Genomic DNA, 10,147 nt, shown 5'->3' on the forward strand with positions numbered 1-10,147 from the left:
GCTCCCTAATGTATAATCGTTCTCGATTTCACACATTGTTCTCTACACCATCTATTCTAGCTCTCTCATGAAGTCCCTATCACACACACGATGACTCGCTTCCCTTGCGTCTCCGTTCATAGGCCAATTTCGGACAACATCAACATTGTCTCCCTATCTATACGCCATTTATGGACACAAACAACCCCTCTCGCCCCCTCTCTTCCTCTCTCTCTCTCTCCATCGCTAGCTCTCTCTTTATCTCGCTCTCACACCCCTCTCCCACACACACTCGATGTCTCTTCCAAATAGTCTGCTCCCCCCGCCCGCACCCGTGCTATCTCGCTACTACACATGTCACACCATTCCCCCTTCCCTTGTACTAGGTTTACATCATCAGTGGTCTCTCTACTCCACATACACTCTCTCCCTCTCACACACAAACGCGTGCACAAACACATAGACACGCACAAACACCCATTTACCTGGATCCTCATCTCTCCTCATGTCTGCATGTGTATCTCACACACTCACTCACTAATTATGTATATGTGTCTCCACGTTACACAACACAAAGCCCCATGTACATGTCTCTCTCTATCCTCCACACACATAGACACAAAGAATCTATTATCATTGCCTCAGTCTCTAACATATCAAACATGCACTCTCTCTCTCTCTCGCAAACACGCTTGTCGGTGTCAAAACCGGCGGATCTCGGGTAGGGGGTCTGGAACTGTGCGTCTAGGCGGATGGTAACAGGAGGCAGGGGACACGATGTTTTACCCAGGTTCGGGCCCTCTTGATGGAGGTAAAACCCTACGTCCTGCTTGATTTATTGTTGATGATATTAGTATTACAAGAGTTAATCTACCATGAGATCGGAGAGGCTAAACCATAGAAGCTAGCCTATGGTATGATTGTCTCTTGTCCTATGGACTAAACCATCTGGTTTATATAGACACCAGAGGGGGCTAGGGTTACACAGAGTCGGTTACAATGCGAGGAGATCTACATATCCGTATTGCCAAGCTTGCCTTCCACGCCAAGGAAATTCCCATCCGGACACAAGACGAAGTCTTCAATCTTGTATCTTCATAGTCCAACAGTCCGGCCAAAGGATAGAGTCCGGAGTCCGAAGACCCCCTAATCCCGGACTCCCTCAGTAGCCCCTGAACCAGGCTTCAATGACGATGAGTCCGGCGCGCAGTGTTGTCTTCGGCATTGCAAGGCGGGTTCCTCCTCCGAATACACCACAGAAGAATTTGAATACAAGGATAGTGTCCGACCCTGCAAAATGAGTTCCACATACCACCGTAGAGAGAATAATATTTCCACAAATCTAATCTGCTGACATGTTTTGGCAACATGACATCATGCCATGCCCCGGCGATTATTCGAACCGTTTTTCTTCAACTAACTCCGCACATAACGCGAGGCAGTTTCCTGACACATTTTGTCAAAGCAGAGATCGTATTCCCCTAATTACGGGATTCTCATCAATACGGTCGTGGGTAACCCAACCGTGCCTAGGACTCCTAGATTTTAGGCAAGTCCCAAACGGCCACTAGGAGGACGCTTGATATTCACCCTCTTTATAAAGGGACAAGGCTTTTACTTTTTTCCCTCCCATGCTCAATCGAATCATTCCCCCGCCTCGAGTTCTAACACCCAAAGCCCAGGTCAGGTGCTTTGGACCTTCAATCATGTCCGGATCTAGCCTTCAAGGCCGGTGGATGCCCTCCTCCGTTACGGAAGAGGATATCAAGAAGTTGAGGGAGGCCAGATACCTGACCGCCAAGGTTTCGCATCGGCTGCCTGCCCGAGGGTAGGTCGTCCCTACTCCCGAACCCAACGAGAACGTTGTGTTCATCTCCCACTTCCTCCGAGGTCTAGGCCTCACTCTGGATCCCTTCGTTAGGGGTTTGATGTTCTATTACGGGCTAGATTTCCACGATCTAGCCCCGGACTCCTTTCTCCACATCTCAGCATTTATTGTCGTATGTGAGGCCTTCCTCCGCATTACCCCTCACTTCGGCCTGTGGCTCAAGACCTTTAACGTGAATTTGAAGATGGTCGAGGGGTAGCATGTAGCGTGCAGAGGCGCATTAATAAGCAAGATCGCTGGAGCTCCATGGCCAAAGGGTTCCTTTCCAGAGGTGTCCAGATTATGGCAACGGGAGTGGTTTTACATCACAACTCCCAGAAGTGCCAAGTGGGTGGTTGTCCCTGCTTTCCGCTCGGGCCCTCCACCACAACTGATGTCATGGATTAGCAGAGGGCTGAGCTGGGGTCCAGCCAAGGACGTGCCTATATTGCAGAGCCGCATTCAAGATCTCTTCGAAGGAGATTTCAGTCTGGTTACGGTGGTGCAAGTCATGCTGGTTCATCGAGTCCAGCCTTGCAAACGCCGGCCCCTCCGCATGTGGGAGTTCAAGCCAGAAGGAATGCACACTATTCAGAATTTCCTCGGCTTGACGCACGAGGAGATGTATAAATCATTCTTCGGACCACAAATAGAGTGTCCAGATACTACCGAGGACGTGGGCCTGAGCAGCAACCGCACCGCCGACCAAGTAAGTAATCCTCTAGCCGAACACACCGTCTTTCATTTATCATGACGTCATTCTGAGAAATCGCTCTTTGACCAGGACTGGCTAACAAAGGCGAAAATGATTCGGTGTTCGGCCCCCCTTCCTAAGGGTTTGGACAATCCGGTACTGGAAAAGATGCTTGAGCTAGCACCTTACTCGGAGCCCTCAAAGGAAGATTAAGGGGGGAATAATGAGGGCGAAAGAGGGCCCCCATCGCTACCAATTCCAACCGAGGGAATGAGCGCCTCCATGAAGGAGGATAACCAAGGGCAAGAATCTGACCTTCTCTCGCTTCGGGGAAGGAAGAGCACTGCCTCTGAAGATCCGGAAACCAAGGTTTCCAAATGGGAGAAGAAATCTCCACCAGAGGGTCCTGCCTTGGAGGGTGCTCTTGCCGCACAAAGTCCGCGCGAAGATCAGCCCTCTAAGGAGCTGTAAGTAATCAAAATGTACTTTAATAGTGAAGATATACTACCTTACCTCTGAGGAAAATAACCGAAGCATTTATCTTGCAGTTCGGATCTTATACCTTCTCAGCAGAGCTCGTCTTCGGGGGATCTTCTTCTGGAGATGATGGAGAGCAAAGCGCCTCCCCCGGACTCCCCCGCTCAAGAAGCGGGCGACCTTGAAGTGTCGTCACGGAGGGCCTCACCGGATCAGGTGAGGCCAGAAGATAATCCTATGGTCGCCCGAAGTCCCCAGTGTCCGGCACTTGAAGAGAGCAACCAAAAGAATCTGGCACCGTCTGTTATGCGGTCGGACGCACTGAGGGATCTGCTAGAGCGAGCGACTATCTCAGAAGAACACCGTACATTGATGGGTACGGTGATTGAAAGGATTTCGTCCGCCGAAAGCGGGTTGCATGAAGCCTTTATGAGTCTACTGACGGGTTTTGAGGTACGTGAAATGATATACATGTGTGATAGTACCGCACATTTTAGGTCTGCCCTGTGTAGATAGTAGCCCCTGAGACTCTGGTTGTCATCGAGAACGGCGGCAAACAGAGGATCATAGTCCCAGGTAATAACCAGACCGCCTTCATGTGCAGGTGGTTGAAGCTTCGATGGCTAGCTGGACTTATGGGTTTGCCGAACTAAAGCGACAACTGGATGCGGCAGATGCCGACATCGAGCTTGTTAACAAGCGGCTCGACGAGGCACAGGGTAGGTGATTTTTCTGGTGAATGTCACATAGTAAGAGCAGCGTGATGCCAGTATCTTTAATATGTTGTGACTGCAGATGGAGCTGCCACCGAGGAGACCCTTCAGGCGGAGCTTGCCCAAGCCAAGGAGCAAGCAAGGAGTAATAATGCGGCCTCTTTGAAGGCGGCCGAAGAGTTAAGAGCCGAGAAGGCCGCGCATAGCGAGACCAAAGAAAAAATGGCCATGATGACTGTAAAGTTGAAAGACACTACTGACCGCTGCCAGCTTCTTGAAGAAGAAAACCAGGAGAAGGCGATGGACCTGGAAAAGGCCATGATGGCGACCAAAGACACCCGCTTTGCAATGAGAGCGAGGAAGGAAGAGCTGCGTGAAGCCAGGGATATTGTGGCTGGAAAGCCTTTTATGCTGCGGAGGAAGTTCGGAGATCCGCGGTATGCCCCTCTGGATTGGCTGTGGAGTTCGGTAGACGCATATCTGGACTTGGCGGCGAGCGCTGTCGATGCGGCCGAATACTTCCAAGATTAGACGGATCGTGAAGTGGACAAGCTGTTCTGGTTGGAATTCAATGTTCCAGAGCATCCGCTCCCATTGATTGATCAGCTTGCCGAATGGGTCAAACTCAATAGATTGTCCGGACTCGCCATGCGGTCCGTCGTAGATCACCTGTGGCCGGAAAGGCCAAAGCCGAACAGCTATTTCAGCTTGGTGCAGTAGTTCCTTGGTGCGGTGCCGCGTATTAATGCGATGAAGAGGTCGGCGTGCATAGAAGGCTCGCGGATGGCCCTTGCCCGTGTCAAAGCATACTGGGCGGAGATGGATGCCACTACTGTTGCGGCACAGGGTTTGGCCATAGGCCGAGTGGCTGCCGAGCACTATTTCGAAGAAGTTCTCGAGGGTGCTCGTTTGATAGAGGCCCAGTGCTCGAAGAATATTATGTTTGAGTGACATGTATTCCCATTGTAAAAATAATGTTTATGAAATTTATTAAGGCTGTATTTATACTTTTGCCTGAAAGTAATATGATGCCTCCTGTGCGGTCGTTTATGTATATATGTATATAACCTGAAAGATTGCAGTCGTCGGCTTCAACCCCCACGCATATAATGCGGAGGTGTTCGCAGAAGACGCGTGTTCGCACTTAATCCAACGTCTTGGTCCTATTAAGGAGGTGATAGCGCAGCGAACGAGGCAACCGGACTAAATGCTTTAACACTTTCACTTAGCCATAGGAGTTTGACGGTGGGGCTACTATATAGCCCCCGGTGGCTCCGCACTCTCCCGAATTCGGGGTGCGTACATGCCTGGCTGGGAAACGGCCCTTTGTTAAGGCTGAGGAATTCTAACATTCCGATAGGTCATCGAGTGGTTGACCAGTCTCATGCTATATCATGACAGTCAGTTTTCGGCTTTCTCTACTGAGGTGCTCGTCCGGATGAACCGGGGCACAATCACAGTAGTTCTCCTGGTGCCGCCTTAGCCGATAGAGTAGAACGTAAGGCAGCAAAACACAAGAGCCAGGCAAACCCAACATTTGACCAAAGACATGATTCGGAGCTGATGCATATAAGGCCAAACTCGCGACGTTGAACACTCCCTAAAGTATTCGGTCTTTATGGTGTAAACCGGGCCTAAACAGTGCCCTTTGTAAGAAGCCCCTGATGTCCAGGTACGTGCATTGTTCTGACGTGGCCACATGCCAAGACGTCAGCATCCTTCTCAATGGTACTGAGAATCCGAGGGATGTGTATCAACAAGAGACAGTAAAAAAGGTTGACGCATGGTCTTAATCTAAAAATAATCCTTAGAACGGGTCCCTGCTGCACGTCTGCGCCTGTGTCTCTGTTGTGCCGTATCCTGGACGGGTGTAGCACAATGGTCATCTGTAAAAGATAGGAACTTAGGTGAAAAGTTGTCGTGCAAAAAGGTAGGTTTAAAGAAACCATGTACAATTCAAGATGAGTAAAAATTGCCACTTGTCTGCACGCGTTGAGCCCCTTGTATTTGTAATAGGGGTGTGGCCATCAAACCTGTATGAAGTACATATAGCTGCGTCGGACTCGTCTAACCGTGTCCATAGTCTTGACGACCTATCGAGCACTTTAGTTGGTGAGGCCGTTTTTGTGTGCGGCTGCCAAGGCAACCACACTCTCTTCAGCGCGCAGGGATCGCTCAATATTTCCATTTACTGTAATGATGCCACGTGGACCGGGCATCTTAAGCGTGAGGGAAGCGTAAGGCGGTATTTCATTAAAGCGAGCGAAAGCTTCGCGTCCAAGTAGTGCTTGATAGCCACTTTGGAACGGAGCAATGTGGAAGGTTAAATTTTCACTACGGAAGTTATCAGGGAAGCCGAATATAACCTCTAGTAGCAGGGAGCCCATGCAATGAGCCCCTGGGCCTGGCATTACTCCTTTGAAGGTAGTATTGCTGTGGAAAATTTTCGTTGGGTCTATCCCCAATTTGCGGATTGTGTCCTGATATATCAGGTTTAGACTGCTGCCACCGTCCATCAGGACTCGTGTGAAGTGGTATCCGTCAATTATTGGATCTAATACCAAGGCAGCCCATCCTGCGTGCCGGATACTTGCCGAGTAATCCTGATGAACGAAGGTGATCGGTTGAGATGGCCAGTGGCAAAACTCCACGGTGATAGGCCCTTGGGCATATTTATCTAAGAGTGTCGCTTTGTTTCTCCCCTTTATCATGTGTAACACGTTTACTGTTTTGACTTCTGGTGGAAATTTCTTCTGTTCCCCAGTGCTTTGCTTGCGAGGCTCATCCTCGTCTTCGCTTGGTGTATCCTGCCCCTTGTGTTCGGCATTGAGCTTGCCGGACTGCTTGAAGACCCATCATTCTCTATGGTATGATTTGCAGGTTTATCGGGGGTGCTATGGATCTGACATATTTGGTCCAGAATTTTGTTTAGGCTGTACAGTTCATCTCTGGCGCCTTTAGAGGACGGCTTTTGCTGACCTGGCCGAGAGCTTCTGAATCCGGCGTTTACCGCCGTGCTCTTCGGGATGTCTTCTTTATTCTGGCGCTTATTATTTTTTCCGCGTCGTGATTTCCCGTTTCCATATCTAACTTCGGATGTACTTGGGTCGCTGGTGCTGCATCGGGCTAGCCAGCTGTCCTCGTCCGCGCAAAAGCGGGTCATGAGGCTTGTTAATGCTGCCATTGTTCTCGGCTTTTCTTGGCCGAGGTGTCTGGCTAGCCATTCGTCTCGGACACTGTGTTTACAAGCTGCCAAGGCTTCGGCATCCGGACAGTCGACTATTTGGTTCATTTTAGTAAGAAACATGTTCCAAAGCTTTCGGGCTAACTCTCTGGGCTGTTGAGTTATATGACTTAAATCATCTGCATCTAGAGGTCGGACATAAGTCCCTTGAAAATTTGCCCGAAAAGCGTCTTCGAGCTCTTCCCAGCTTCCAATGGAGCTTTCGGGGAGGCTTTTAAGCCAGTGCCGAGCTGGCCCTTTGAGCTTGAGGGGGTAAGTACTTGATGGCATGGAGATCATCTCCTCGAGCCATATGGATATGGAGGATATAGTCGTCAATCCAGACCCCAAGGTCTATTGTTCCATCGTATGCCTCTATGTTTACGGGTTTGAATCCCTCTGGAAATTCGTGGTCCAGCACCTCATCGGTGAAACATAGGGGGTGTGCGGCACCCCTGTATCTGGGTGTACCATGATGTTCGGATGTTTGTTGTGTTGCATCGTATGCTGGAGCGCGCTTGCGTGGTCCATAGATGGATCTGGTTGTGCCGTCCTTTTGATGTGAGCCTTCGCGTGGATCGCGTATTGGCTTATGTGCGGCATTGTTTGCCGCTCTATGTTGGTCGTGAGGTCGTCTATGCGGCCAGATGGCCGTTTTAATTTTTGGTTGCGGGGGATCTAAGGCCTCCTCATCGAATTCAGGTAGCAACTTCCGCTTCGGGTAGCTCTTGGTGGGGCGATTACCGCCTTACTTCACTGTTGTGTTGAGTACTTTACTCCATCTGATTCTGAGTGTGTCTTGCGCAACCTTCAGCCTTTGCTTCTGCTTTTTTAGACTCCTCGCAGTGGCAACAAGCCTTTGACGGGAATTCTGTTGCTCCAGGTGTCTGTCCAGTGTGATGTCGTCGGGACTATTATCTTTGACAGAGTCGGGTTGTTCGGTTTAATTCTCCATGTTGCTGTGGTCCGGCGATGGTTCACCCTGCTCTAACGCTGGGTCTATATGATCGTTGTTTCTACCGAGGCGAGATTTGGAGCGGTGCTTACGCCGCCGCTTTGACTGCTTCTCGAGGGGACAACCCTTTGTTGCGTCCTTCCGTTCCTCGTCGTCATTTTCTTTTGGTGTGTCCACCATGTATACGTCATGTGATGAAGTGGGCATCCAGTGCCCTGTGGGTAGTGGTTCCTATTCGTCTCCTACATCATCGTCCATACCGTCGATGTCTTCGGAGTCGAAGTCGAGCATGTCGGTTAAGTCATCGACAGTGGCTACTAAGTGGGTGGTGGGTGGGCGACGAATTTCTTCGTCATCCGCATCCTAATCCTGCCGGACATAGTTCGGCCAGGACTCTCCTGACAAGGAGAGAGACTTTAATGAATTCATTATGTCGCCGAAGGGCGAGTGCTAAAAGATATCCGCGGAGGTGAACTCCATGATTGGCGCCCAATCGGATTTGATAGGCGTAGGCGGTTTGGAGTCCGTGGCCAGGGAAGGATCCGGCAGTTCGGCAACACGGCTCTCGTGAAGGGTAAGGTCGATATTCGGCTCGATCGCCGCTGAGGATATGGCCTCCGTGACGGGATCTATCCACCCGTCCATGGATGGCACAACTGGCTCCGAATTGAGGCTCGGAGCGGCTGCTGGTGCGATCTCCTGAATACGGTCCGATGGTAGAGCTAAATTGTACTCATCGTGACCGCGTGGCGCACAAGGCAGGGGCTCGAATCTGTCGAAGATCAAGTCTCCGCGGATATCGGCCGTGTAATTTAGGCTTCCAAACCTGACCTGATGGCCAAGGGCGTAGCTTTCGATCTTCTCAAGATGGCCAAGCGAGTTGGCCCGCAGTGCGAAGCCGCCGAACACAAAGATCTATCCGGGGAGAAAAGTCTCACCTTGGATTACATCGCTATTGATGATAGGAGTCATCAAGCCTAATGGCGACGACACAGAGGAACTCTCAATGAAAGCACCAATGTCGGTGTCAAAACCGGCGGATCTCGGGTAGGGGGTCCCGAACTGTGCATCTAGGCGGACGGTAACAGGAGGCAGGGGACACAATGTTTTACCCAGGTTCGGGCCCTCTTAATAGAGGTAAAACCCTACGTCCTGCTTGATTTATTCTTGATGATATGAGTATTACAAGAGTTGATCTACCACAAGATCGGAGAGGCTAAACCCTAGAAGCTAGCCTATGGTATGATTGTCTCTTGTCCTACGGACTAAACCCTCTGGTTTATATAGACACCGGAGGGGGCTAGGGTTACACAGAGTCGGTTACAATGGGAGGAGATCTACATATCCGTATTGCCAAGCTTTCCTTCCACGCCAAGGAAAGTCCCATCCGGACACAGGACGAAGTCTTCAATCTTGGATCTTCATAGTCCAACAGTCCGGCCAAAGGATAGAGTCCGGAGTCCGGAGACCCCCTGTCGGTGTCAAAACCGGCGGATCTCGGGTAGGGGGTCCCGAACTGTGCGTCTAGGCCGGATGGTAACAGGAGGCAGGGGACACGATGTTTTACCCAGGTTCGGGCCCTCTTGATGGAGGTAAAACCCTACGTCATGCTTGATTGATATTGATGATATGGGTGTTACAAGAGTAGATCTACCACGAGATCAGAGAGGCTAAACCCTAGAAGGTAGCCTATGGTATGATTGTATTTTATGGTTGTTGTATATGTTCTATCGACTAGCCTGGCCTCGGTTTATATAATGCACCAGAGGCCTAGGATAACAAGAGTCCTAGACGAATACGCCGGTGGGGAGGAGTCCTTGTCTTGATCACCAAGTCTTGTGGAATCTTCCATGTATGCGGTAGCTGTGCAAACTGGCCCATGAGTATACGGCCATGGGGGTCCTCGGCCCAATCTAACAGATCGGGAGACGACGTGGTGAGTACCCCCTAGTCCAGGACACCGTCAGTAGCCCCCTGAACCGGTCTTCAAGTTAGGGACGCTCCTCGATTCTTCCGAACTGTTCTTCATCTTCGGTTGTCGGTCTTGAAAACTGGTTCAACAAATCTTCTCATCTTCGATCTTGAGGATCGCCAAAATGCATTCGACAAGTTTATACGTCGGGTATCCGAGGAGCCCCTTTAAGCTTCCGGCCTTTATCAATGCCTTGTTATTTTTATGCCACACCTCGGGTTTTGAAGTTGTTCCCGGGAGGCAGTGTCCTCTTGCGTCCGAGCTCCA

This window comes from Triticum urartu, chromosome 7, assembly GCF_003073215.2.
Source record: "Triticum urartu cultivar G1812 chromosome 7, Tu2.1, whole genome shotgun sequence".
Classification (NCBI taxonomy): Eukaryota; Viridiplantae; Streptophyta; class Magnoliopsida; order Poales; family Poaceae; genus Triticum; species Triticum urartu.